Genomic DNA, 27,433 nt, shown 5'->3' with positions numbered 1-27,433 from the left:
GTTTGATCAAATAGTTGTGAAGAAACAAGAACAGGTGGGGGACAAAGTAGATATATTTAGCTCAGAGAAATTAACTGAGTGACAACAGAAAGATGAAAAACCGAAGCAATTGTATGGAAAAACATACACAAAAGAAGAATCTGAGTGTATTCCTGAATGTTACTATCTTAAAAATGATGTCTTAATGAGGAAATGGAGACCATCACATATTCAGGTGGATAAGAAATGCGCAGAAGTTCATCTAGTTGTATTTCCAACTGATTATAGATAGGAAGTGTTGCAGGTACCAAGTGAATTACCAGTGGCAGGTCAATTAGGGGTAAGAAACCTCAAGCTAAAATAATAAAAACATTTTTTACTGGCCTGGACTGCATAAGGATAGAGTTGAATTTTACCAGACATGTTATACATGTCAGGTAATTGGGAAACCTCAGGCACTGATAAAACTAACGCCTTTAATATCCATTCCTGCATTTGAGGAACCGTTTACAGGGTCTTAATTGATTGCACAGGATCCCTACCTAAAACAAAAAGTGGGAATCAGTATTTGTTGACCATAATGGATGTGTCCACTAGATTTCTAGAGGCCATTCCATTACACAATATCACAGCTAAAGGGTTGTAGAAGAGTTACTCAAATTTTTCACTAGATTGGGACTACCCACAGAGATACAATCAGATCAAGGGTCAAATTTTACATCAAAATTATTCAGGGAAGTTATGGATAGCTTAGGAATAAAACAATTCAAATCCATTGCGCACTATCCAGAAATGGAAGGTGCATTAGAATGCTGGCATCAAATTTTAAAGACAATGTTAAGGGCTTATAGTCAAGACTATCCAGATGATTGGGATGAAGGAATTCACCAAATGAATTGACCAAATTTAGTCCATTTGAATTAGTTTTTGGGAATGAGGTGAGAGGACCACTGAAATTAATTAAGGAGGAATTGGTGAGTTAGAGTTCAAAGACCACCTGTTTAGACAATGTCATATTTTAGGGAACAATTAAATGGAGTGGGTGAGTTGGCTAGACAGCATTTAAAATATCACAGCATATGATAAAATAGGAAGCAGACAAGAAAATAAAAACTTACAATTTTGCTAATGGAGATAAACTGTTAGTGTTACTTCCAATGATAGGTGAACCTTTAAAAGCAAGGTTTAATGGACCTTATCAAATCAAAAGGAGATTGAGTGAGGTGAATTATTTGATAAGGACTCCAGATACAAAGAAATCTCACAGAGTGTGTCATGTGAATATTCTCAAACAGTATTTTGAAAGGGAAGGAAAGCAAAAGGAGAATGTGTTACTGGTTACAGCACAACGTGAAGAACCAATTTCAGAGGATTCTGAATTGGACGTACCTGAAATTAAACTGGACAACGAGGAAGTTCTCAAAAATTGAGATAAAGTATTGAGTTACCTTCCAGAGGAAAATCAAAATGACCTGAAAGAGTTATTACTATTGCATGGGAGATATGTGGGAATAAACTGGGAGGTACTAGACGCATGATGTAGATATACAAAATGATGTTCCAGTTAAGCAACATCCTTATAGACTTAACTCTCTAAAGTTGGCATAAGTTCAGTAAGCGATTAAACACATGCTCAAAGATAACATAATCGAATTAAGTTGCAGAGACTGAAGCTCACCCATACTAATGGTGCCAAAGCCAGATGGTACCCAACGATTATGTGTAGACTGCAGTTATAACGTTTGATTCATACCCGATTCCACGTTTGGAACACTGTATTGAGAAGGTGGGACAAGTAACTTATATTTCTAAATTGGACTTACTCAGAGGATACTGGCTGGTACTTTTATCCGAAAGAGCAAAGGCAATTTCTGCTTTCATAACACCAGACTGGCTATACCAATGTAAGATCATGCCAGCCACATTTCAAAGACTAACCAATAAAGTCATTTCTGGACTATGCAATTGTATGTATCATCGACAACCTGGTAATTTTTAATAACACATAGAAGGAACATTTGCGGCATTTATCAGAATTATTCAATTGACTTCGGGAGACAGGTTAACCTGGCTAAGAGTGAATTCGCAAAAGGCCAAGTCACGTTCCTGGGCCATGTTATCGAACATGGACAGATGGCCCCACGGAATGTGAAAACAAAGGTTATTGGGGAGTTTTCCATACCATTGAGAAAGAGAGCAATAATATGATACCTGGGATTGAGTGGGTTTTGTCAGAAATTCATACTGAATTTTAGCAGTGTGGTTGGTCCACTGATTGACTTATTGAAGAAATGCAGAAAATTTCAGTGGGTGGCCAATTGTCAGAAGATATTTGACAGCCTGAAAGCTGTGTTAATCACTTCTGCAGTATTAGCCACGCCTAATTATGAAAAGCCATTCAAAGTGGCTATTGATGTGAGGGATCAGGGTATTGTATTCTTACAAGAAGATGACGCGAAGGTAGAAAGACCTATCGGGTATTTCTCCAGGAAATTGAATATTCATCAACAGAGATATTCCACAATTGAGAAAGAGACCTTGAGCTTGCTGGTGGCATTACAACATTTCAACATTTATATTGCTTACAATGTGTCCGAGACAATTGTACATACTGATCGTAGCTCATTAAAGTTTTTGGAGAAATTTAAGGACAAAATGTCCAGACAGTTTAGATGGACCTTATTACTGCAACCATTCTATTTGAAAATTATGCACATAGCAAGACCAAAAAACATAATTGCCGATGCATTGTCGCGACTTGGATGAAGACAGACAGAAGTGTTCTGTGGCAGGAGTAAAAGGACTGAAATACAATGTTGTAGTGAATGTTTGCATGCTTAGAATCAATGTAGTGTATATGTACTGTATTGTACTAATAGAGTAAGACTAAGCAGTTTAAAATGAAGCCAACTTTGTATATTGACGGTTCATTTTTTTTAAGAGGGAAAGTGTGACGATGTTGTCACTTTAAGAAGGTTATTTTGTCCTGGGTTTTTTGAAGAGAGGTTGTAAAGGCAGAAGTGCTGAAGCATCTAGGGAGTATCAGTTTAACAACAGAAGGGGAGGCTACCAATTTAAAAGCTTTTGATGGGGTCTGTCCTGGCCCATAACAAAGGAAGTCTCACAGGCACAAATTGTTCCCTGCTAATAATCAAATGGATTATCTCTAAGACAATATGTTATTGTCAGAAAATATGCCAAAGTAAGACACAGTTATAAAGCAGCAAGCAGTCAAATAGTTACATGAGGTTTATGAGGTAGACATGCACATATAGAAGAATAGCTGGCGGTAATCCTCGGAGACCTAGCCTTTCGGCACAAAGATATTTATGTCAGTGTACACCTTATTAATTTTAAGCTCAGTACAGGAGTGAGTATTATTAGATAGTATACAATCACTGTTTACAGTCAAAAGCAGTGCAATTAATTGGCCCAGGAGGGATAGCTACAAGCAATTCTCCAAGATGGGAATTGTCACATAGCAAAGAATTTATGCGTACTTCATAATCAAGAATTCTCATTCTTGAGCAAAAATGTGTCTTTTTGCGTCAGACTCATTCAAAATGTTGAAGGTATTAAAGATAAAGAGCATATTTGAATAAGGGTGTCATAAGCTATTTAATGGTAACAGGAAGCTCAATACTGAGTACAGAATTGCACTAAAGAAAGATGTTAAATTATGTCTTCAAACACTCAGGAAGATTCAGTAACAACTTGAGGAGTTGGGCGTCATTTCCCTAGCAAGAAAACCAATCAAGTAGTGTCCGAGCATGGTTGCTAAATCCACACCAAAAGGTTCCAACTGGTTTTGTGTTGATTGCATGCAGCTCCACAAGGCAGTAGTGAGAAAAGTCCATCCTGCATATACAGCAACAGAGAGTTTAGCTGAATTTTCCAGAGGTCAAGGGTTCATAAAACTCAGTGCAAACACTCACTTCTAGCAGGTGTCACTGAATGAGCAATCAAGATTGCTTACCGCATTTCTGACTCCATTTAGGAGGTGAGAGTGTGAGTTGCTCCATGATTTACTTTGTCTATCCTCTAAAATACTTGACTTAAGCAGTGGATTTGTTGAATAGTTTGATTTCAAGCCCAGTTCTGATGCTTCCCCTGCTACCAATTTATTGCTGCTTTTGTTGAGTATTTATTTGACTTACTTTCCAGTATTGTGGTTTCTTGGTGTAATGGGCTTCTCCAGTTTCTACTCCGAATACTTCATTTGTTCTCTGGAGCTGGCTCAGGATTGTCAGGTAATGTTAAGGATCGTGACAATGCATCTGCGTTCTGATACGAAAATGCTTTCATAACATGTCATTCAAAGCTTCTGAACTCCAAACTGAAGGATGATCGTAAATGTCTGGAGAATAACATAAATAAATGTGAACAGAATAACAAATTAATTGTGCAATTAAAATGCCAGTAATATGTATCCATTGTAACTGACAGGTCGTTGGTCCTGAAAGATGAGACACTAACATCATATTAGAATGTGGATCTTGCTACCACAAGCATTTGCAGCATATAACATGCATACATTTAAGGGAAAACTCAGTTCTGAGGAAGGGTCACCGAACCCGAAATGTTAACTCTGATATTTTCTTCACAGCTGCTACCAGACCTGCTGAGCTTTTCCAGCAACTTCTGTTTTTATACATTTTAGGGAGCCTAGATGTACACTAATCCCATGCTCAACTATGAAAGGTGAGAGATATTGCTTCCATAGCATCTTGGTTTTCAATTATAACTTCAGCATTTCCACTTTTGTCAACACGATAAAGACTTGCTGACTCGTCCTCTCAAAACCATGCAATTTTATATTTTAGAGTATCAGTGATTGACGTCACCAGTGATTGATACAATATCACCCGAGGGTTTTCTTGTGTACTTCCTAATGTCACAGAGCCAGAGGGCTTTAGATAAACTCCTTGGCTAGTTTCTCTAGAAATTGATTAATTGAATCTCACTTTTGAATCTTTGACACTGTCAACCATGAGAAATTATATAACGTCTTCCTTTGTGTTGGCTACTACCAAGCATTTGTCACTATACTCTACCAGCTCCACAATAACATTTAAGCCAAGGTCTTAATCAACAGAATCACTAGATAACCAATTCACATTCAGACCGAGGTCGAGGAAAGTTGTATTATCACACCAACTCTCTTCTTGATCTTCCTTGTTGCAAGGCTTCACTTTCGCCTCAGCAAGCTCTTGGCTGGAATGAAACTAACCTACAGGAACAACAGGAGCCTGTTCAACCTCCACTGCCTGCAGGCCAGGCTCAAAGTTGTCCCATCCTCAATCCTTGAACTGTGGTACGCACGAGGTTCTTACAAGAGCGTCCACCCAGAAGCTGAGCTCCACACCATTGAGAAGTCCTTCTCCAAGATGGGTTAAAAAGGCATTTAGCGCACTTGGCTTCATTGCTCAGTCCTTTGAGTGGAGGAGTTAGGAAGTCATGTTGAGGTTGTACAGGACATTGGTGAGACCTCTTCTGGAGTACTGTGTTCAGTTCTGGAGCCCAGTTACAGGAAGGATATTATTAAGCTGGGGAGGGTTCAGAAGAGATTTACCAGGATGTTGCCGGGAATGCAATGTTTAAGTTGTAAAGAAAGGATAGGCTGGTGACTTTTTTCACTGGAGCATAGGAGGTTGAGAGGTGACCTTACAGAAGTTTATAAAATCATTAAACCATTTTTAAGGTGAAAGGAGAGAGATTTAAAAAAGACATGGGGGTAATTTTTTTGGTTCGCGTGTGAAATGAACTTCCTGAGGATGTGGGCACAATTACAACATTTAAAAGACATTTGGATAAGTTCATGAATCAGAAAGATTTGGAGGTGTATGAGCCAGAAGCAGGCAGGTGGGACTTGTTTAGTTTGGGATTATGTTCAGCATGGACCGGTCGGACCCAAGGGTCTGTTTCCATACTGCATGACTCTATGACTCTGTGAGTCTTCGCTCTAAACACTCATTGTTCATTTGTCCTCTACCAACCTACAATGGTACCACCACACCGCACTGCCTCACCCCCACCAAGTTATCATAATGCACTAGACCACTAGACCTTAGCAACCTACTGTCAATCAGAGCAAGCATCGAGGTTCACCATTGTTTTCAGTGGCTGCACGCAGCCTTTGGTCACGTGAGGAAGTGGGCTGTCAAACACCAGGATCTCAAACCTGGCATCCAGCCACAGAACAGTAGTGATACATGCTCTCCTGTGTGACTCAGAGACATAGACAATGTACAGCAGGCATCTCAAAATCGTGGTGCAATACCAGCAGCACTGCATCTGTGAGATCCTGCAAATCCATGGGCAGGATAGGCGCACAAATATCTGTGTTCTCACTCAGGCCAACATCCCCAGCATTGAAGTGTTGACCATGCTGGGGCAGTTCCGCTGGATGGGCCACTGTCTTCATGTTTGACACAACACTTTTGAAACTGGTGCTGTATTCAAATCTTTGACACAGCAACAAGCCCCAAGAGGACAGAGGAAAAATTTCAAGTATGCCCTCAAAACCTCTTTGCAATGTTGAATATCCCCATCGATACCTGAGAATCTCTTGCCAAAGGCCACCTGAAGTGAAAGGTAGGTATCTGGCAGAAGCAGTAAGCTTTGAGTTTCATTGCTGATAGCAAGCTCAAGTTAAACATCGACTGAGAAAGGAACATGCTGCAATTCACACATCCCCACCCTCCTATTTCCAAAACCTCCTCTGTCCCACCAACAACACAGACTGTAGGTTGTGCATAGGACTCTTCAGTTACCTGAGAACTTACTTCTAATGTGGAAGCACATCATCCTCAACTATGATGGACTGCTTAAGAAGAATTGATCAATAAGTAATCCATGGCACCCATCCTTCAAAAGTACTGAATCAACCATAAAGAGCTTTGGGACATTCTGAGAGTGTGAAAGGTGTTCTAGAAATAGAAATATGTCTCTCTGTTTATGTGGGGAGTTGCTCTGGCAGTACAAGGTACCTCTTCCAACATGTAGAACACATCTGCTTCATACCAGATTCCAAGGCCAAAGACATTGCCATTGGCACCTGCCCCGCTGCATGTTTGCAAGATGGAGCAGTCCACAGTTGTTCTACCTGAGATTGCCTGAAGCTCCAGTTGGGCTGAAGAAAATAATAATTCACTTTCTCCTACTCTTCAACTCCAAAAGGATCTCCACTGTCTCTTGACAATACAACTAATGATCATGTAAACTTTCAATGAGGGAGAATTATAAGGGTTCCACAGATGCTTTGAATAAGGAATCTTGCACATGGTTAGAAGAATGTGGACAAATGGCCCTGTTAGGATAAACTAAAGGTATATCCACAAGTGACTATATCAGAATTAACAAGTTTCTGGGTGTGGTAATTGGCTGGAAATGAGATTTCTGAGAGAGGAGGCCTGTCTCAGAGACCTGCCAGACAATCACACTGGCTGGCCATTTTGTGGTCCCAGCAATGCTATTGAGAGCAGCGGTCACTGCTGAGATGACCATCAGTCCTAAGAATCAGACATGGAGCCAAGATGCAAGTAACTCCCAGAGGCTATTGCAGCAGTGATGGGAGAAGCGCCCCTGGGAAGTGGGGAATGCCTTGACAGTTAGGCCACTGGGTCAGACAAGTACCTGCGGGAGGAGATGACACAGCTTACTTAGGGAATGGTGGCCTGGATCCTGAAAGGGGGCTGGCAATGGTGGGTCCCACCACCACTGTTGCTAGGGAGCCAAATAAGCTCACCAAAGACCCCTGCCTGCTAGCCTCAGAGATGAGAGAAGTAGGGAGCAGGCCTTATTTTGTCACTAATTAAAGTAATCAATATAAATAATGAATGCTATTCTAAAGAGAGTGTAGGAGCAGGAAGACCTGAGTGCATATGTGCACAAGTATTGCGAAGTTGTGTAGAGTACTTACGGATTGGGAGGCAGGAAGTTAGAATTTAATGTTTGATAAATGCTAGGAGGGAAAGCATTGCATGGCCCTGTTAAAAGATGATGATTTTTTCTATGCTTAGAGATTCAAAAAGGATGTGTGTGGGCAACAGCTTGTGGATTTGCAGATGCACAGAGAGCACCTGAATTGAAACCGTTGTATCAAAAGGCTGTACAGTTAGCAGGCCAAGCATCAGTTTCGTCCAACACAACAAGCTTTGAATTCAGAGATAGCAAGATACTCGAGTCAGAGACAACATAGTATGGAGTTGGAAGAACACAGCAAGCCAGGCAGCATCAGAGTAGGAAAGTTGACATTTTGGGTCGGGACCCTTCTTCAGAAAGCAATTTGAACCAGGCACTTAGATGCCAAAAAACAATTAAATTTAAATTTGATGGTTTTCACAACATAGGACTTATTCTATTATTAGAAACTGATGTCATCAAGGATATAAAAGAAGGGTCAGTTGTGCAAAGACAGGAGAGCAAACTGCCATCTGCCAGAGTTAACAGGTCTCAGCTCACAAGAGAGAATCACTGGCCTCACAGTCTCCTCTAGGTCTTAGAGAAACTGCCAACTAAAAATCAAAGAATCCAACAGCACAACTAGTTAATATTCCTGACAGAAGAATCGACGGAGAAGGCATTCCTGACAGAACATTCAACGGAGAAGGCACAGAACGTTCCGGAAGTCATGTAACCTGGCTTTAATTTTGAGAGACTAAACTCTATTTTATTATATATAAGTGGGTCTTGTATTTATTGGAACAGCATATCATTAGAACCTTGTTTTATTTCAGAATAGTTAGTAGTTTGATGGTGTTTATTCAGTTTGTTAATAGTTTAGTTAATTTGTTCATTGATAAGAGTTAGATAAATTGTTATTTGTTGATTGTAAAGTGAGTGTCAGGGATTTATTTTTTTTAACCACTAGAAGTTGCTGAAAGGCAGGTAACTCCACTTTTCACACTACTTTTACAGATTATGGGGTGAGGGGCTCTTCTGTGGGTATTTCAGTTTTAGTTCTCAGAGCCAGGGTGGGGGGGGGTGGGTCAACCACTGCTTTATAACATTAGTGATTGAAGATGGTAAATTAGCTTGAGAGAGCAGTATCCAAGGCATTAGCAATAGAGGCATTGAGTACAAGAACAGGACAATTATGTTAAGACTGTATAAAACACTGATGTGCCCTCAACTGGCTTACTACATCTGCTCTGGATTCACCCTTTGTGAAAGATGTTAAGGCATTAGAAAGAGTGCAGAAAAGGTTCACTAGAATGGTTCCAAGAATGAGAAAGTTCAGATATGTTGATAAATTGGAAAAGTTAGGATAATTTTCCTTGGAGAGAACATTGAGGGGAGATTGGATAGACATCTTCAAATCACAAGGCTTGTGGATGTGAGTACATATGAGGGAAACTGTTCGCTTTGGTGCAAATATTGAGAATCAGACAGGGCACAACTTTAACATAATTCGCAAAAGATGCAAGGATGAAATAAGGAAATGTAATCATAGAATAATAGAATCCCTACAGTGCAAATAGAGGCTATTCAGCCCGATGAGTCTGCACAAATCCTCAGAAGATATGCCCCCACCTTCAATCGCCATAAGCCTGCATTTACCATGTTCAATCCATCTGCCCTGCAAAACCCTGGACATGACAGGGCAATTTAGCATGGCCAATCCATCTCGGACTGTGTTCAGTCATGTGTTTTCATGCAGTAAGTGGTTAGCATCTAGAAAGCCTTGTCTGAGAGTACAGGATGTGGAAGTTCAATCAAGGTGTTAGAGAGAGAATTGTATTATTTTCTGAAAAAGAAAATTATGCAGGGCTTCAGGGCAAGATAGGGGCAAAAAAGCTCTAGGTGAATTACTCCTTCAGAGGCACTCACGAGATGCTGAACAACTTCTTTCTCCACTGTAACCAATCTGTAATTCTGGAAATCTCTGGTCCAGGAAAATTAGCTGATAACAATGATAAAGAGGTTAATTGGACACTTAAATATTTGTGGAAATGAGGTCTACAATTACTGAAAAATATAGATTTATTTAAATGAAATACAGGACTGTTTGAAATCAGTTTTAAGCTACTGGGGCCTCTGGGGTTCTGCTATTTTTCTGCTAAATTTCTGAAAGTTTCGTATTAACCTTATGAATGGTGGAAGTTCTGCCCATCAGTCAGAAAGCAAATGGTGGCAAGAGGGCAAAGCCCAAGGTGAAGACTTCACGCTTCCTTAGCTCAATTCGGATGTATCATATCAATGGAAGTTGCAACAATGAGTGAATTCTAGCATACTAGCCTTCAGAAGGTTGAACATAGGCCTCACTGTTAGAGCCCAGGTAAATAAAACAGCATGCACTAAATAAAGAAGGGACAGGTTTTTACTTTTTGACATTGGTCTCTTTACACAGCGCCCTGAGAGGGATATATAGTGGCAGGAGACAAATCCCACCAGTGAAGGTATCCAGAATTTTCCAGCTAGCAGGCTTGTGCTCAAATTGGCACTTTTATCTGCCTGTTTGATGCAGTTGAAGTGTAATTAATAGCAGCAATGTTAGGCTTGTACCAATGTTCACTGAGCTACAGTGAAGGACAATATGTGCAAAATGATGTAATTAATATTCTTCAATAACAGAAATGTAGACTGTCAATGGATAATATTACTTAACTTCTTCTAAATGTCCCAACTGTATATTATTTGTAATATAAGAGACTATTTAAACCTAATGGGAGATTTAGACAGTATTTTCATTTGTTTCTTACTGCCTCCTTTTTTAGTACTAAATTACTGGAATCAAATGCGTCTCGAGAAGTAGCACCAGCTTATCAACGTACCACACCCCACTCCATCAAACTGCCCAGAAGTAATGCAGATGAAATAAGTTGCATTCATTATATTTAAATAGAACATAGGTCTAACATTAATGCTGCTTGCCACTTGATAATGGAGCAGGTTAAAAATGGAGCAGCATGATACTTGTTTTGCTCATGCCACACCTGAATTTTATACCAACTTAACAGGAGAATTTTGGTAGGAGGCCCTCACCACCTGAAAATAAAGGCCTCTGTTCAAATTCAAAAGTCAAGATCCTTTGTCTAAAAGAGGATGCCAACACAATTTTGACCAACAATCATTCACAACCAGTGTCAGGCAGCCACTAGCAAGAAGAGAACTGTTGAGGTATGAATTTTTATAATGTTTCACGCTTTCCTGTCATGCTAGGAGAAAAGGAAATGCTCCCACCTCATTCAACAGTCAGGGGACTACTGTTTTACCAGCAAATTCTGAATTATGAAATCTTTCTTCTAAGTTTTTTTGTTATTATATTGAAGCCACAGTCTCTGTCATAATACTTCAGAAATTTTATTTAAGCATCATAGACAAGAGATAGGCTTATGTGACTGTCAGAACATATTTCCATTATTTATGTTTTCTATAAGGATTGAAAATTCAACAGGTTCAACATAATAATGCTCATTAAATTCAAACAATGCAGAAGAATTTTAACAGGTACTAGTGGAAACTTCAGTTGGATTTCCACTTGATGCAGTAGATTGAGAATATGATGAATTTTAATCACTGAGCTTCATTAACGTTGATATCAATTGATCTTCTGCCTGGAGCATGGTAAACAGGTATGACACTGCTGTTGGTCTTTGAACAAGCGGACAATCCTTGGCCACACCATGGCATTCAGATGGCTTTGAGGAAGAGGGTGTACTCGCTGCAGGAAGCTGAGGGTCATTAGTGGGGAATTCAGGGCAGGAGTGCCAGTCTTCTCGTGTGAGGCATGGAAAAGCACTCCTGCATCTCCCGTCCTCACAGAGGAAAGTTACAAATAACTATGGGAGAGAATTCAGTTTTCCCATCACCCTCATAATCGTATTCAGTCTCAGGCAAATCTTTCCTGCCCAGCTCGAGATTGAGATCACTGCCGATGATATGAGTAAATATTTTCACTTTGTTCCGATGACAATTTCATAGATTTCTGAATGATATCCCGGTTTTCCCTGTTGTGTCACAAATGGTGGATAGTTTTATACTGTGCATAATGCCATTGCAAATGTAATGGATACAACTGAAACTCATTTCACAAGAAACGTTTACAATTGGCAGTGAATGATTTTCATCATAGTATGGACTAATTTAAACCCAATTATAAGAAATGTGTTAATCACCTGCAGCCTCCATTGCAGGATGCATTTATTGGAAAATGTGAAAATCCCCATGGTAAGACACAAAAGCTTATTATTGTTAACACTTTCATTCGAATCTATAATGTTGCTTATTTTCCACTTTCTCCACTTCCACTCCCTGCACCCCAATCTCCCCATTTACTCCCTGACTGACACAATTCACCTATCCACTCAATCCTCCTCCAACTTGATGTAACCTGACTATCCGCTGAACTCTTCTATCTGATTTGACCACCCGCCTGACCTGCCCCATGCCTCCACACACACCCATCTACTACCCTATTCCCAAACAAGATATAGAATCAGTTTGAGTAGAGATTAGAAATAGCAAACAGTAAAAAGTCATGTGTGTGAATAATTTATATTTCTTCAAGAAGCAGATAACCTGTGGGACAGAAAATACAGGAAGAAATAAGTATAGGGCATATAAGAAAGTACCATAGTGTACATGGTGTCTTCAGTAGAATCTATATGGACCACGTAGACTGGGTGAATCAGATTGGCAATGCGAGCCGAGAAAATCAGTTCATAAAGTGTATTTGGAACAATTTCTACTTTGTAAAGCTAATTGGGAAACAAGCTATTTGAGACCAATTAATGAGGAATCAGATGGGATTAATCAATATTTTCACCGTTAGAAAGATTGAGAGAGGTAGGCACTGCAAGCAGTGGAACACTTTATCTCCTGTTCTGATTCCATTTTGATTTAGCCCACTGTGCCCCTCCCCCAAAATTTCTCCCTCACCTCTGGTGGTCTGCATTACCTGTAAGGGGATCTGCATGTGAACTAATCAACTGGAGAACATGAAAGATTTACTGGTGGTAGTTAACTGATGAGAAAAATACCATGGTGATTTGGTGATGGAAAAAGAAATATTCAGTTCTTTGTAAGAGCACTTCTGTATATAAAATAAAACTTTGTGGGTAATAATAACAATAGTTATTACAATATAACAACAGCAATAATAACATGACAGAACTTTACATTCAGTTTTAAAGGGAGAAGTGCAGGTTTCAGAGTAGTATTTCAAACTTGAATAAAGATAATTACAATACAAGGTAATTATAAGAGTACGACAGAAGTGATGGCTACAACAAACTGGGAAATTAAATTAAAAGATCGAATAGGCATGATGCAGTGGCTGACTTTCAAGCAGATGATTAATAATTCTCAGCAAGATTTATCCCAGTGAGAAACAACAATCCTTTGAGAAGCAGGCATTATTTATGGCAAAATAAGCAAGTGAGGGATTGTATCAGATTCAGAGAAAGTTCTGGGTGAGAAAGCCTATGGTCATCTTTCTCTACTTGACACTATTTAAGGCCCTTAAGTGGTCAATTAACAACTTAATGACCTAGTCCGCCCATAGTTAAACAGGTAACTATGGTTCCAGCAGGTAAGAAAAGTGGCAGCCTTCTCATCTAATACAGCAGAGTAGCAGGTTTTGGGTTCGGGGTTTGTGGGTGATAGAGGGCACGGAAAGGAGCAGAGCTGGTTATTATCTAACTGCATTCTAATTAACAACAACTCTACCAATCAGAGTTCAATTGTCAACCAATCAGCTCTGTCTTCTCATATATTATAAAATGTTATTCCCCTTTACATTGGTATTCTTTCCAGTGTCACAATGATTTTTTTTCACCAAAAGTATGATAGAGTCTTTTTCAGGAGTCGCACTAAATAGCAGGAAGCCGATAGATGTGGTGTACTTGGATTCTCAAACTGCATTTAATATGGTGCAACGTCAAAGGTTGATGCACAGATAAATACTCATGGTGTTGAGGACAACATATTAGCATGGATAAAGGATTGCTTAGCTGACACGAAGCAGAGAAGTATCATCTTCAAGTTGGTGAGCTCTAAACTGGTGAAGTGCCACAGGGATCAGCGTCGGGGATGTATCGGCTTTATGAATAACATGGATGCAGGTGTAAAATATATGGTAGCTAAATTTGCTGGTGACAACAAGATAGGCGGAAAGAGGAGGAAGACAACTTACTGCAAAAGGATTTAAACTAGCTAGTCGATGTGCAAAAATTTGGAAGTTGAAGTGTAATATGGGAAAATGTGAAATTGTCTGCTTTGAAAGGAATAGAAAAGTAGTATACTATGTAAATTGAGTGAGTTTGCAGAAATCTGATGTATATATGGATCAAGCTAGATATAGTGATTGGAACCAGGTGGATCACATTGACAAGGCGATCCTTGATTGGGGTTGTTAGCCTGGACCAAGCAGGAAGCTCTGGCTGACCAATATAAACAGGGATTTAAAATCTCCTCAGTTCAAGGGACTGCCTCTGAGTTGGTGCACAAGTAGGTAAAGGGTGACTTGGTGATGGGATACTGGCCTCTGTACAGTTATTTGAGTGACCTAATACATGAAGCATGCAATGAAAGTATGTAGAAATGGCATGTGACTTGGAAGGCAAATGGTATATTGCTGTTTTTGCAAGGTGAAAGGAATATAAAGCTTGGGAAATTTTACTAAGCTGAGCATGGCCTCGTTGAGACTATATCTGGATTACTGTATGTAGTTTTAGTGTGCTTGATTGGAGTTTGATACAATTACAATAACAGTTTCAAGAAGTTTCACTCAACATGATCCTGGGATGAGGGGTTATCTACTGAAAAAAGGGTGGACAGACTGAGCTTATACTTATTGGAGTTCAGAAAAATGAGAGTGATCTTAGTGAAACATTACAAAAGGATATTATGTTATTGATGTTGTTTGAGTTAGATTTTTTTTTTGTTAGATAAGAGAATCAAAGCCTGTTGAGATTGGTGGAGGTATGCAAACAGGAAGGTGGGGTTGAGACCTTAACCAGATCAGGCATGATCTTAATCGAATGGCAGAGCAGGTTCAATAGGTCAAAGGGAACAGGTTATGTTCTTAACATTTTGATGTTTATGGAAGTCATCAATGTACACAAAATATTCAAAGATATGTATAGAAACTTTACGGCTGGAAATGTCTGGCAATGAAGAAGAAAATGACAAATGCAAAATAATTAATTATAAACCAATATTACCATTAAGCAATGTGAATGCTCAATAATGCAGGACCAATAATGCAGGAGATGAATGACAATTAAATTAGTTATTTTCTTAAAGTATTTTATCTTGCCACAAAACTTATAAATTAAGTGAGCATAACAATGCTTCATATCTGCTGTCTTGAATTGTTATTTTTAATAAGCTAAAACAGATGAAAATCATGAAAACCAGATATTAAACTCTTTACAACAGTACATTCAGCAAGCCAGTTTTTTCACTCATGGCCAAAAATAGTACACAGCAGTGAAGGTTTTCAAAGCATGCAGTTTCTGACTGGTACAATAACTCTCCATTGAATTGAAAGTGCCCTTTTGCTACGACAAGAGTGTCTATGTGCAACTCCTGCTGCACGGAATGTAGGTCAAAGAAGGTGATTGTGACTGTGTGTTTCAATTACTGGGACCAAAGTCAGAATATCACATTTACTGTGCTCCGTGGCAGACATTACTTTATTCAAAAGATTATATTTCTTCTCGAAGGAGATAGTATGGGCCAAACCTTTCAGCTACTTAGTCTAAAATTGATGTTGGGCAAGAGCTGGGGTGGGGGTGGGGGTGGGGGTGAAGGTTGGCAGCAAAACATTTTGATGTATTTGTTATGTAACAGTTATGCTTCTCTTGATCCAACCCGAACTGAGATTGTTGTTATTTCACCACTTTCTGCGTGTATAGCAAGGAGCTCGGCAGAAATGATAGGCAAAGTTTTCTGCGATAATTTCAATCATTTGTTTTGTTTTCAAGGGAAACATTTTATTTTCCACCAACGAAGACTTATATATTTAGACACTTACATCAGTGTCACTGATTAGCGAATTAGTTCATTACATGATTAAGTGCTGGAACACAGACATATTCATTCTTTGACAGTCCCACATAATGATTTGCTTCTCAGCCAAAAGTTCACTGTGGCCCTGAATGCAAGCAAGGCGTTTTTAATAAGGAGCAAGTTGGATTGGATTCATTTTGGGTAAACTCCAAAGAGCAACAAATGAAGATAAATCCTGTGATTAGTGGAGACAATGGCCCAGTGATATTATCACTAGGCTATTAATCCAGAGGCCCTAGAAATATTGTGGGGCCCTGGGTTCGAATCCTGCAATGGTAGATGGTGAAATTTGAATCAATAAAAATTTGCAATTAGGAGTCTACTGATGACCATGAAATTGTAGTCAATTGTGAGGGAAAACCCAACTGGTTCACTAGTGCCCTTTAGAGAAGGAAACTGCTGTCCTTACCTGGTCTGGCCTGACTCCAAACGCACAGCAATGTGGCTGACACTTTACTGCTCTCTAGGCAATTAAGGATGGCCAATAAATGCTGGCCTGTCCAGTGATGCCCACATCCTGTGAATGAACTAAACATAAAGGCACATGGCTTACAGGTTCTGAAACTGTAAAATAAATAATAACAGATCATGGCTGCTCTGATAATCCTCCACTGCACTTTCCTACTATAGCATAAAATATACAAACGGCAGTAAGCCATTTGGTGCTGTTACCTAAGCTAATTTGTCTTGAATCAAATATCCCAACTAAGATATATAACTAAATTTAGCATCCAGCTTCATTTAAATACAAACAATGAACTGCTGGCGTTAGACACAGGTCTCATTGAGTTTATAGATCTTTTGGTCTCCAAAGTCAACCTGGTTCACAGGAAGGTACAGGACAGGGATGAAGATGAGAGGGCTATGGTTAGACCAGCAGGAACTTGCAGTATTTTGTGAAGAATAGTATTCCTCCTCTGTATTTTGTTAACAAATGACACATAATGCATTGGCTATGAGTTAGTATGAGAGTAAGTATTTATTGGGACAACAGAAAATAAAACTGATTTGGCATGGGTTACAGTGATGGGGCTTGGTTCCTGTTCTGCAACCTCTTGGGCTTTCAGAATAAATTTCAATGGAGACTGCAGAGTGGAAGGTGGATGCGGTGGGAGTGGAAGGGGTCATCTGCAAATCTGCATCTGTAGTATAATTGCATCTTTATATAAACATGGTAAAGGGTTGCAATATATTGATGTAACAATCAGTGGTGTCTTGACAATGAGAAACGTAGGTTAAGCTCCTCTACTGACGTCTGCTGTGATATTGCAGATAGGTTTTGGATGCAAAGAATGAGCAGCAGGAGTGCTACCATTGAGCTACTGTTAGACATTTGATAGTGACTGCCAGAAAACAGCACTAACAGGGACTGGAAGTAGTTTGGTTATTCACAACATTGTTTGTAGGTTGTGGATAGGGAAGAATGAAATCATGCCTTTTATAAGGAGCAGGTACAGTAGTGAATTAGTATACCGACCCTTCACCTCCATAAGCTGGGCTTTACATTCAGTCTGGAATGATCCAATGGTAGATTTGTATTTACTGTCCTATATGTATAACCTATTCCATAACCTATTACTCCAGTAAGCATGGGACTAATGCAAAAATAATGTTGTAGTTCAGAAGATTTGAATGTGAGTTAGTATAAGATGCTATCTAAACATTATATTTAAGGGACAAAAACAAAGTAGCTGGAAAAGTTCAGCAGGTCTGGCAGCATCTGTGGAGGAGAAAACAGAGTTAACATTTCGGGTCCGGTGACCCTTCCTCAGAACTGATGGTGGCTGGGAAAACGTCAGTTTATATGCAGAAAATAGGGAGGTGGGTGGGCTAGGGAGTAAACGATAAGATAGAGCTCAAAGAGAGAGAAAGACAGTTGGACAGACAAAGGAGTTGCTAATATCAGGCTGGGAGGGTGAATAGTTGTTAATGGGGACTATTAGTGACTAACAACAGGGGGTGTGTAGTGGCAGGCTATGTGGTAACAAGGTCTGGTGTGTGGGGTGGGGGGCTGGGACATGGGAGAGTTTAGGCCCTAAAATTATTGTACTCAATATTGAGTCCGGAGGGCTGTAGGGTCCCCAAGTGGAAAATGAGGTGTTGTTCCTCCAGCTTGCGTTGGGCTTCACTGGAACACTGTAGCAAGCCGGAGACAGAGATGTTGGCCAGAGAGCAGGGTGGTGCATTGAAGTGGCAGGCAACAGGTAGTTCAGTGTCTTTTTTGCAAGCAGAACATAGATGGTCTGCGAAGCGGTCGCCAAGTCTACGCTTCGTTTCCCCAATGTAGAGGAGACCACATTGTGCGCAGCGAATGCAGTAGACTAGATTCTTGGAAGTGCAGGTGAAGTGTTGCTTCACCTGGAAGGTATGTTTGGGCCCTTGGATAGTTGGGAGGGAGGAGGTAAATGGGCAGGTGTTGCACCTTCACCGGTTACAGGGGAAGGTGCCGTAGGGCTGTGGGGAGGTGGTGGGGGTGAAGGAAGTATGGACCAGGAGGGAACAGTCCCTTCGGAAGGCGGACAAGGGAGGGGAGGGGAATATGTGTCTGGTGGTGGCATCTTGCTGGAGGTGGCGGAAATGGCGTCTGATGATCTTCTGGATGTGGATGCTGGTGGGATGGTAGGTGAGGATAAGGGGAACCCTATCGCTGTTACGGGAGGGAAGAGAAGGGGTGAGGGCAGAAGTGCGGGAGATGGGTCGGACCCGATTGAGGGCCCTGTCGACAACAGAGCTGGGGAATCCTCGGTTGAGGAAGAAAGTGGACATTTCGGAGGCTTCCTTGTCGAAGGAACATTTAAGGGATACTCTAATACGAAAGGTTAGTGATAAGATTAGAGCCCATGGTGTTGGAGGAATTATATTGACATGGATAGAGAATTGGCTAATGGGCAGGAACAGCAAATGGAGATAAAGAGTTCTTTTCAGGTTAGCAATCTGTAATCAATGGGGTTTCACAGGGATCATAACTGTTTACAACATATATTAACGACTTGGAGGAAGGAAGTGAATGTACTGTAGCCAAATTTGCAGACAACACAAAATTAGGTGGAAAGGCAGATTGCCAAGAAAAATGCAAACATTTTACAGAAAGGTATTGGTAGGTTAACTAAGTGGGCAAAATGTTGGCAAATGGAGTATAATATGGGAAAATGTGACATTGTTCCTTTTGGAAGGATGAACAAAAGAACAGTATTATTTAAATGGAGAAAAACTGCAGAAAGCTGCAACACAAAGGGAATTAAGGATACTTGTGCATGAAACACAGAAAGCTAACACACAGGTGCAGCAGGTTAAACAGGAAAGCTAATGGAATGCTGCCCTTAATTCAAGGGGGTTGGAGTATAAGAGTTGGGAAGTCTTACTGCAACTGTTCCAAGGGCTAGTGAGACCACACCAGGAGGACTGCGAGCAGGTTTGGTCCCCTTATTTAAACAAAGATGTTATTTCATTCGAAGCAATTCAGAGTATGTTCATGAGGATGATCCTAGTTATGGAGTGATTGACCTAAGAGCAAAGGCTAAACAGGTTAGGACTCTATTCACTGGAGTTCAGAAGAATGAGAGGTGATCTCATTGAAACATATGGGATTCTTAAGGTATTTGACAGGGTAACTGCTAAAAGGGTGTTTCCCCTCATGGGAGACTCGAGGACCAGAGGGCATAGTCTCAGAATAAAGGGGCATCAATTTAAGACTGAGCTGAGGAGGAATTTCTTCTCTTAGAGGGATGTGAGTCTTTGGAGCTCTTACCCACAGAGAACTATGGGAGCAGAGTCCTTGGATCTATTTAAGGCAGCGATAGATAGACTTGTGAGTAGTCAGAAAATTAAGGGTTACAGGGAAAGGGCAGCAATGTGGGAATAAAGAATGTCAGATAAGCTATGACACCGTTGAATGGTAGAGTAAGCTTGATGGGCTGAACAGCACAATCCTTTTCCTATTTCTTATGGTTTTACGATCTTAGGACCTATACGTTCTCTGACCCATCTGACTCTGCATTTAAATGTGTATTACTTGTCCTGGCAGTTTCATGAGTGTCCAAAATACACATGCATTCTCATGCTGACATCTCTTGCCTGAAAATACAATTGTAAAAAAAAAACCTAAATGGACAGCTTTGCTTTGTGTAACAGTTAAATAATACCAGTATAAATACGTGTTCTGCTCTTGTGAAGTACTTCTTTGCATTTTGAGCTTAGGTGCCTTCTGCATTCTTAAAATACAGGAACTGTGATAACTTGTAGACTTTAGAGTAAAATATATCATCATTAGCTGCCAATGACTGGCATACTGCAAAAACACTATCATTAATGAGAAGATTGTCAGGATCAGTGGATGAAATAGGTCACAACTGATGGGTTGAGTCATTGGAATGAATTGCAGTAGGCAATACTAGATTAGAAATGGTTGAATAACCTATTTCTGGTTAAAAAAAAATCCACATTATGAATACCAAAGGCACCAAAATTGCAGCCTGTTGACAGCTGCAAAGAACAATTTTTTATTGAATCCTGCGTACTATATGTCACGGTTATAGAGCTGAAAAAGTGTTTTATTTATTCAAAGTTTTGTTCAATGACACCAGCTTCAATCACGTTTTGAGCTTCAGTATTTGTCAGATGTACCACTGAAAGGAAAAGAAGGAAGAAAATCTCTCTTTTCTGTATCTGGATGATTTGCTTTTTCCACTGTGCTTACTTTATGGCAGAATAGGGGCTAGATTTAGGGGATTAGGAAATGGACATCAGCAGCAGTAAGGATGCAATGGACACACCAACCCCACAATACCCCTCTTCTCTTCTGTGTCTTCCCCAGGGCACTTACTTCAGCTCATAAAATCCCAGGTTATCAATCAGCATGAATTTCCAAACTAATGCTGTTAATTTTATTGTAGGAAGCATACAACATATTATTGACTGGTTTTTAATGGTATGAGCTTCATATTTACTGCCAAGAACCATTACTAACAATACTTTTGGAATATAAAATTTTCTTGCAATGATTAAGAAATTCATACGAGTTGAAGTACTAAGATTGTTTCTCTTGTCTAAAAGTTTGTTTATCTTTATTTCAGTTTCCAGCTTGGTGCAGTCATACATTTATTTGGTTATCTGGAAATTAAATTGGTTGTGGTAACACTTCAAAAGTGTACCTTTGGGATGTCCTATGCTCTGAACAGTGGTGTATTTTTTGGACTACATATTTGCATTACTACTGAGATTGCCTTCATCCTGTTGCATGATATGACACCACTCAATTGCACCCACATTTCAACTCAGCCACTGTCAGAACCCGCATTCATGTCTTTGATACCTCTGGACATGACTATTCCAATGCAGTCCTGCCTGGTCTTCTCCACAGTATAAATCTAAGTTCATCCAAAACTCTACCGCTCTTCTCTTAATTCACATTGAGTCCTTTTCAACAATCACTTTGCCCACAGACCTACTATGGCCCTCAGTCAAGACATGCCTTTATAATTATCCCATTGTTTTCAACTATTCCATGGTCTCACCCTTCTTTATCTCTGTAAACTCCAGCAATCTCTTAATTCTCCTAGATAACTGTGCTCTCTAATTCTGGTTTTGTGATCATCTCCAATTGGTTTCTGACTTTTGTGGTGTAGTAGTAGTGTCCCTACCTCTCAGCCAGGAGGCCTGGGTTCAAATCCCACCTACTATAGAGGTGAGTAATAACACCTCTGAGCAGGTTGATTTAACATTATCTATTCAATTGATGACTGCATTTTCAGTTGTCTAAGCCCTAAACATTGGAATTCCCTCCCTACATCTCTCCAAGTCATTTTCCTCTTTTAAGGCACTCCTTAAAACTTTCCTCTTTGACCAAGCTTTTTGACATCGAGCCTATTATCTCCATTAGATTCAATGTCATATTTTTGTTGAGAGTTCCTTGGGGGCTTTTTGCTATGTTAAATGTGGAATTTAAATATAAATTGTTGTATCATTGTAAGTGAAATCTGTTTAGTTTGATTGGTTGATTGCCTGTTGACATCTCTGCAACTGTACTCAAAAACATCTGCTGCTTTGGTATTGGAGAATGAAAGGTTAACTCTGGAGCATGTACATGGGAGGCTATGTCAATGATGATGCATAGAACAATGATAACACAAAGACTTTGATAAGAGAAGCAACATCCCAGATCTTGTGCTTAGCCAGATGTACATAGCTAGTATGATGTAAATATGGGTACCCGCATGGGCCCAAGCTATGCCTGCCTCTTTGTAGGTTACGTGGAACAATCCCTTTTCCAAAGCTACACTGGCCCTATCCCCCACCTCTTCCTCCGTTACATCGATGATTGTATCGGCGCCACCTCCTGATCCCATGAGGAGCTCGAACAGTTCATCCACTTCACTAACACCTTCTACCCCAACCTTAAGTTCACCTGGACCATCTCTGATACCTGTCTCTCCTTCCTGGACCTCTCTGTCTCCATCTCTGGCATCCACCTGGAAACCGATAACCATTTCAAGCCTACCGACTCCCACAGCTACCGAGAATTCACCTCCTCTCACCCACCTTCCTGCAAAAAGGCCATCCCCTATTCCCAATTCCTTCGCCTCCGCTGCATCTGCTCCCGAGATGAGGCATTCCACTCCTGGGCATCCCAGATGTCCTCGTTTTTCAAGGTCTGCAACTTCCCCTCCACAGTGGTTGAAAATGCCCTCGACCGTGTCTCTCGCATTTCCTGCAACTCATCCCTCACACCCCCTACCCATAATAACAACCAAAACAGAATCCCCTCATCCTCACGTACTACCCCACCAACCTCCAAATCCAACACATCATCCTCTGACACTTCCGCATTTGCAGTCTGACCCCACTACCAAAGACATTTTTCCCTCTCCACCCTTATCTGCTTTCCAGAGGGACCACTCTCTCCGTGACTCCATTGTCCGCTCCACACTCCCCAACAGCCCCACCACCCTGGCACTTTTCCCTGCAACCGGAGCAAGTGCTACACCTGCCCCTACACCTCCCCACTCACCCCCATCCCAGGCCCTAAGAAGACCTTGCACATCAAACAGATGTTCACCTGCACATCTGCTAATGTGGTATACTGTATCCGCTGTTTCCATTGTGGCCTCCTCTACATCGGGGAAACCAAGCGGAGGCTTGGGGACTGCTTTGCGGAACACCTACGCTCGGTTCGCAACAAACAACTGCACCTCCCAGTCGCCAACCATTTCAACTCCCCCTCCCATTCCTCAGACGACATGTCCATCCTGGGCCTCCTGCAGTGCCACAACGATGCAGGAACAGCTGCAGGAACAGCACCTCATATTCTGCTTGGGAACCCTGCAGCCCAATGGTATCAATGTGGACTTCACAAGCTTCAAAATCTCCCCTCCCCCTACCGCATCCCAAAACCAGCCCAGCTCGTCCCCGCCTCCCTAACCATTCCTCCCACCCCAAGCCCCACCCCATCTGCTACCCACTAACCTCATCCCGCCTCCTTGACCTGTCCGTCCTCCCTGGACCGACCTGTCCCCTCCCTCACTCCCCACCTACACTCACCTTTACTGTCTCCAACCCCGCCCCTTTGACCTGTCTGTCTCCTCTGCACCTATCTTCTCCTCTATCCATCTCCCCCTCTCTCCCTATTTATTTCAGAAACCCCTTCCCCTCCCCCATTCCTGAAGAAGGGTCTCGACCCGAAACGTCAGCTTTCCTGCTCCTATGATGCTGCTTGGCCTGCTGTGTTCATCCAGCTCTACACCTTGTTATCTCAGATTCTCCAGCATCGGCAGTTCCTACTATCTCTGATGTAAATAAACACCTGTTTTGAAAAGGCTCAGGCTCTAGAATCTCTACAGCGTGGAAACAGGTACTCCAGCCCAACAAGTCCACACCAACATAACCCACCTAATCTACACATCCCTGAACACTATGGGCAATTTAGAATGGCCAATCCACCTAGCTGGCACATCTTTAGACTATGGGAGGAAACCCACGCAGACACAGGGAGAATGTGCAAACTCCACACAGTCACCTGAGGGTGGAATTGAACCCGGGCCCCTGGCCCTATGAGGCAGCAGTGCTAACCACTGTGCCACCCTGAATTCAAGTAAATCCCTTGCAAAGACTATGCACCATACATATCCTAAACAACTCTACCCAACAGCACAAAGCTGTGAGATTTAAACTACCATTTATAAAAGGGAAATTCTTGACATTGAGATTGCTAAATTTTAGTGGACAATATTCTTTACAAGTGAGCATCCTTGCTTAGTTAGTTTAGAACCTTGCATGTACTTTAGTACAAACTGAAAAATGAAAGTCAATATGTGAATGAACTTGAAAATTATTAATTAAATATGATTGATTTAATTTCAGTAATGTACATTTATAAATTGTTAATTTTAAAACTGACAATGATAGAATTTTGTCAACTAAGAGTATTAAGGTGTAGGCCAAAACAGATTACATTGAAAGGGTGTGAGACTAAACGGTTTACTCCTGTTGCAAATTTCCTGTCTAAAACTAGGGTTGAATCTTATTTTGGAAAGATTCTCTTCACAAGGTCTGGTGAGCATTTTTGTCACATCTTACCAAATATGGCATCTGATTCTAGCCACATTCCACTACTCATTGTATCCAGAACAGTTCATTACTGCCACAGTGTTCTGAAATGGGCTCGCACCCCTGGCACTGGCCGCACTGTTGAAAGCTTGTTGTGCACCCAGAAATATGCTCTGAGTCCAGAGTTACTCCGCATGATTCCTGACATTTGCTATGGATACTGCAGTGAAGGGAAAATTGGCATCCTACTTTCTGCTCAGTGTCCTGGAGATCACCCTGGATGGAGTGCAGACAATGAGCATCCCTTTCCCCCTGGATCACCAGTAGAGGCCACAATACTAGCCCATGCCATCCTAGTCCAAAGTTGCTACCTTTGTTAAAGCTGTCTGAACCATCTAGAGGAATGCGCATCTAGGAGGAAGCTCAATGTCCTTCTCCACTCCTCCAGTGTATGTGCCACCATTTTCTCACATACCTCACCCTCACTCTGTTACTGAATATGCCTTCCACCATGGCTCTTTTCTACCTCCCTCTGCATTACCTGTAACATCTTCTGTCCCTCACTCTGAGCCAACTCCCTTCACCACTATCCTTGTATGTCTCTGCTCTGTATACTCATTTACTCAGGTCAACTCCTTACCGCACCAAAAGTAAAAGCCGTGTCACCTGCTTTCATCTCCCTTAATACTCGCCTCTCTCTTTCATTCCAGGAGGTAAACAGCCCACAACAGGACTGAAAGAGTCAAGAATGGTGGTGGGTTGTCCATTATTCAACCACTCACCCCTTATGTTGACAGGATCCTGGCTCTGACTACCCTGAGTGGCTGACTGATCAGGTCTGAGCTATCAGACTGGTATCAGAGGCTGCTGTTGACTAATTGTGTTGGGATTCACTTGACTGAGGACTGCTGACCACCATGCCAAACTTCCTGGCTTTTCATTTGTGCTAAATGGCAAGGCAAGACAGCAATACTAAGACCCTGGTATCTCTGGCTGAGTGTCAACATGAAAAAAGACATGGCAACACAAGGATGCTTTGAGCATCCAAAAAGGCTGAAACTTAGTGAGTTCTAAAAGAGCAGGCAAACAGCTTGGAGCTGAAATGTGGTCCAGTCCATGATCTGAGTGCAGTGTCCTTGCTGGAGCATTGCAATGATAGTTGATGTTTTGACCCCATGGAGCAACAGTGAAGTGGAGAGGCTGGTCCATATTGGGTTCCAATTTCAATGCACCAGTGGTTATGGCCAGTACTGTGGATATGATAATACCTGCAGCCCAACAAAGCAAGTAACAAAGTGAAGCCACCAATACTCAACTCTGATTTCGATGTCAAGAATGCTCATCATTTAGTTTGCTTGTGCAGGGATGGTAGGATGGAAAGCTGCATATGAATAAGGCGAGATCTACAATTAATTAGGTCATCAACAAGCAATAAATCTCCTTAATCGGCATCTCACCGTTGCCTAGAAAGAGGCTCACCTTGACATCCGGAACCTAGTTAAAAGATGCAGCGAGTTGTTCCTGATATTGAAATAAGCTTCACATTTCTTGCACAATTTAACACATTTCTCACCATAGCCATCATCGTTCAGACCCTTTTAAGATTCAGCACTACATGTTCCCAAGTTGGTGATGTTGCGTAGGATACCATCTGTATCCACAAAGATTAATGCCTAATGATTAATGTTCTTATTATGGATGCTTTAATTCCAATTTTATTATTAACCCAAAAGAACTCCAAAAATCCAAATTGTATGTTCTTCTTGCCTTAACCTTGACCTTGTCTGATAATGCCAGTACTTTTAAACTGTATCTTGATTTTGAATATTCCTAGAAATAGATGCTTTTTGCCAAAACTTTTCATCTAGCACTCATCAGGATAATTCACAAGAAATATCTACACTTATATTGTTTTAAAGGCAAGTGCTGATTGGTTGGCAAGTGGATTCTGATTGGTAGTGGTATAATAGAAAATATACCAGTTAATGATGACTGACAGTGTCAAGCTTTGTTTAAATTTTAAACCAGGCAGGTTGATGCTTAGGACAAGTATTTGCCTTGAGGAATGAACCAGCAAATGGTTGTTACATATTTGTTGAATTGGAAAAGTTGCAGCGTTCTTCCTGCCTGCGAATGCCTGCACTGTGCATTAATATTCGCAGCCTTCAGTACACACAAGTGGACCACACTACAATCCCAGCTAACAATCCTAAATTGTTTGTCAGCGTAATTCTCCACGCATTCAGGGTTATTTAGCAAATGCTGTGCATGTGCAGAATTACATTCAATATTGAACACTGTTGTGAGTTTTGCAAGCATGGATTGGTTGAATATGGTCAGCACCTTGCTTATTGCAAATAGCTCGAAGGATATGCTGTTTTATACATTCTGCCAATCTTCAGGATGTACAGCTATGTACCAAGTATTGCAGAGGTCCTGAAATTCAATATAATTAGAACATCTTCTGGTTTGCTGGATGCATATTGTTAGTAACAAACCCCACTCGTATTGCTACTGCATAGTAGCAGCATGAAACAACTAGTTTTATCTAATGCTCAAAACTTTAAGATATCTTCCAGGCTTTATCTGAGGTAAACTGGACATTTTTCAGGACCAAAAGTAATGGCCTTAGGCTTATTCATGAGTTTGTTTTTCAGACAATGAGAAATGATTTGTTTTGATCAGGATAGCCATTATTCTACAGGGTGGTTATATATCTTACTTCAGCACTGTGAACAAATAACTCGGGCCCTAATTATGATCAGCTAAATTTACCTTGTGTTAAAATGAAAGAAGATGACTACTTTTCTCAACTCAATTGTCTTTCATTTTGTGCTTTGAGGAGATTAAAGATCCTCCAGACTGTCAACCAGCAAAGCGAACTCCAACAAATATC

General features: G+C 40.9%; 1 protein-coding gene across 1 annotated transcript in view; it reads left to right on the top strand.

The window, feature by feature from the left end:
* LOC109922011 (fibronectin type III domain-containing protein 4-like) overlaps positions 1 to 27,433 on the top strand; it is a 231,350-nt gene that overhangs the window by 102,952 nt on the left and 100,965 nt on the right. The gene's annotated exons all lie outside the window — the stretch shown is intronic.

Source organism: Rhincodon typus, chromosome 5 (assembly GCF_021869965.1).
Source record: "Rhincodon typus isolate 14 chromosome 5, sRhiTyp1.1, whole genome shotgun sequence".
NCBI classification, from domain to species: Eukaryota; Metazoa; Chordata; class Chondrichthyes; order Orectolobiformes; family Rhincodontidae; genus Rhincodon; species Rhincodon typus.
The sequence above is the reverse complement of the archived record's forward strand: the minus strand, read 5'-3'. Positions and strand labels throughout refer to the sequence as shown.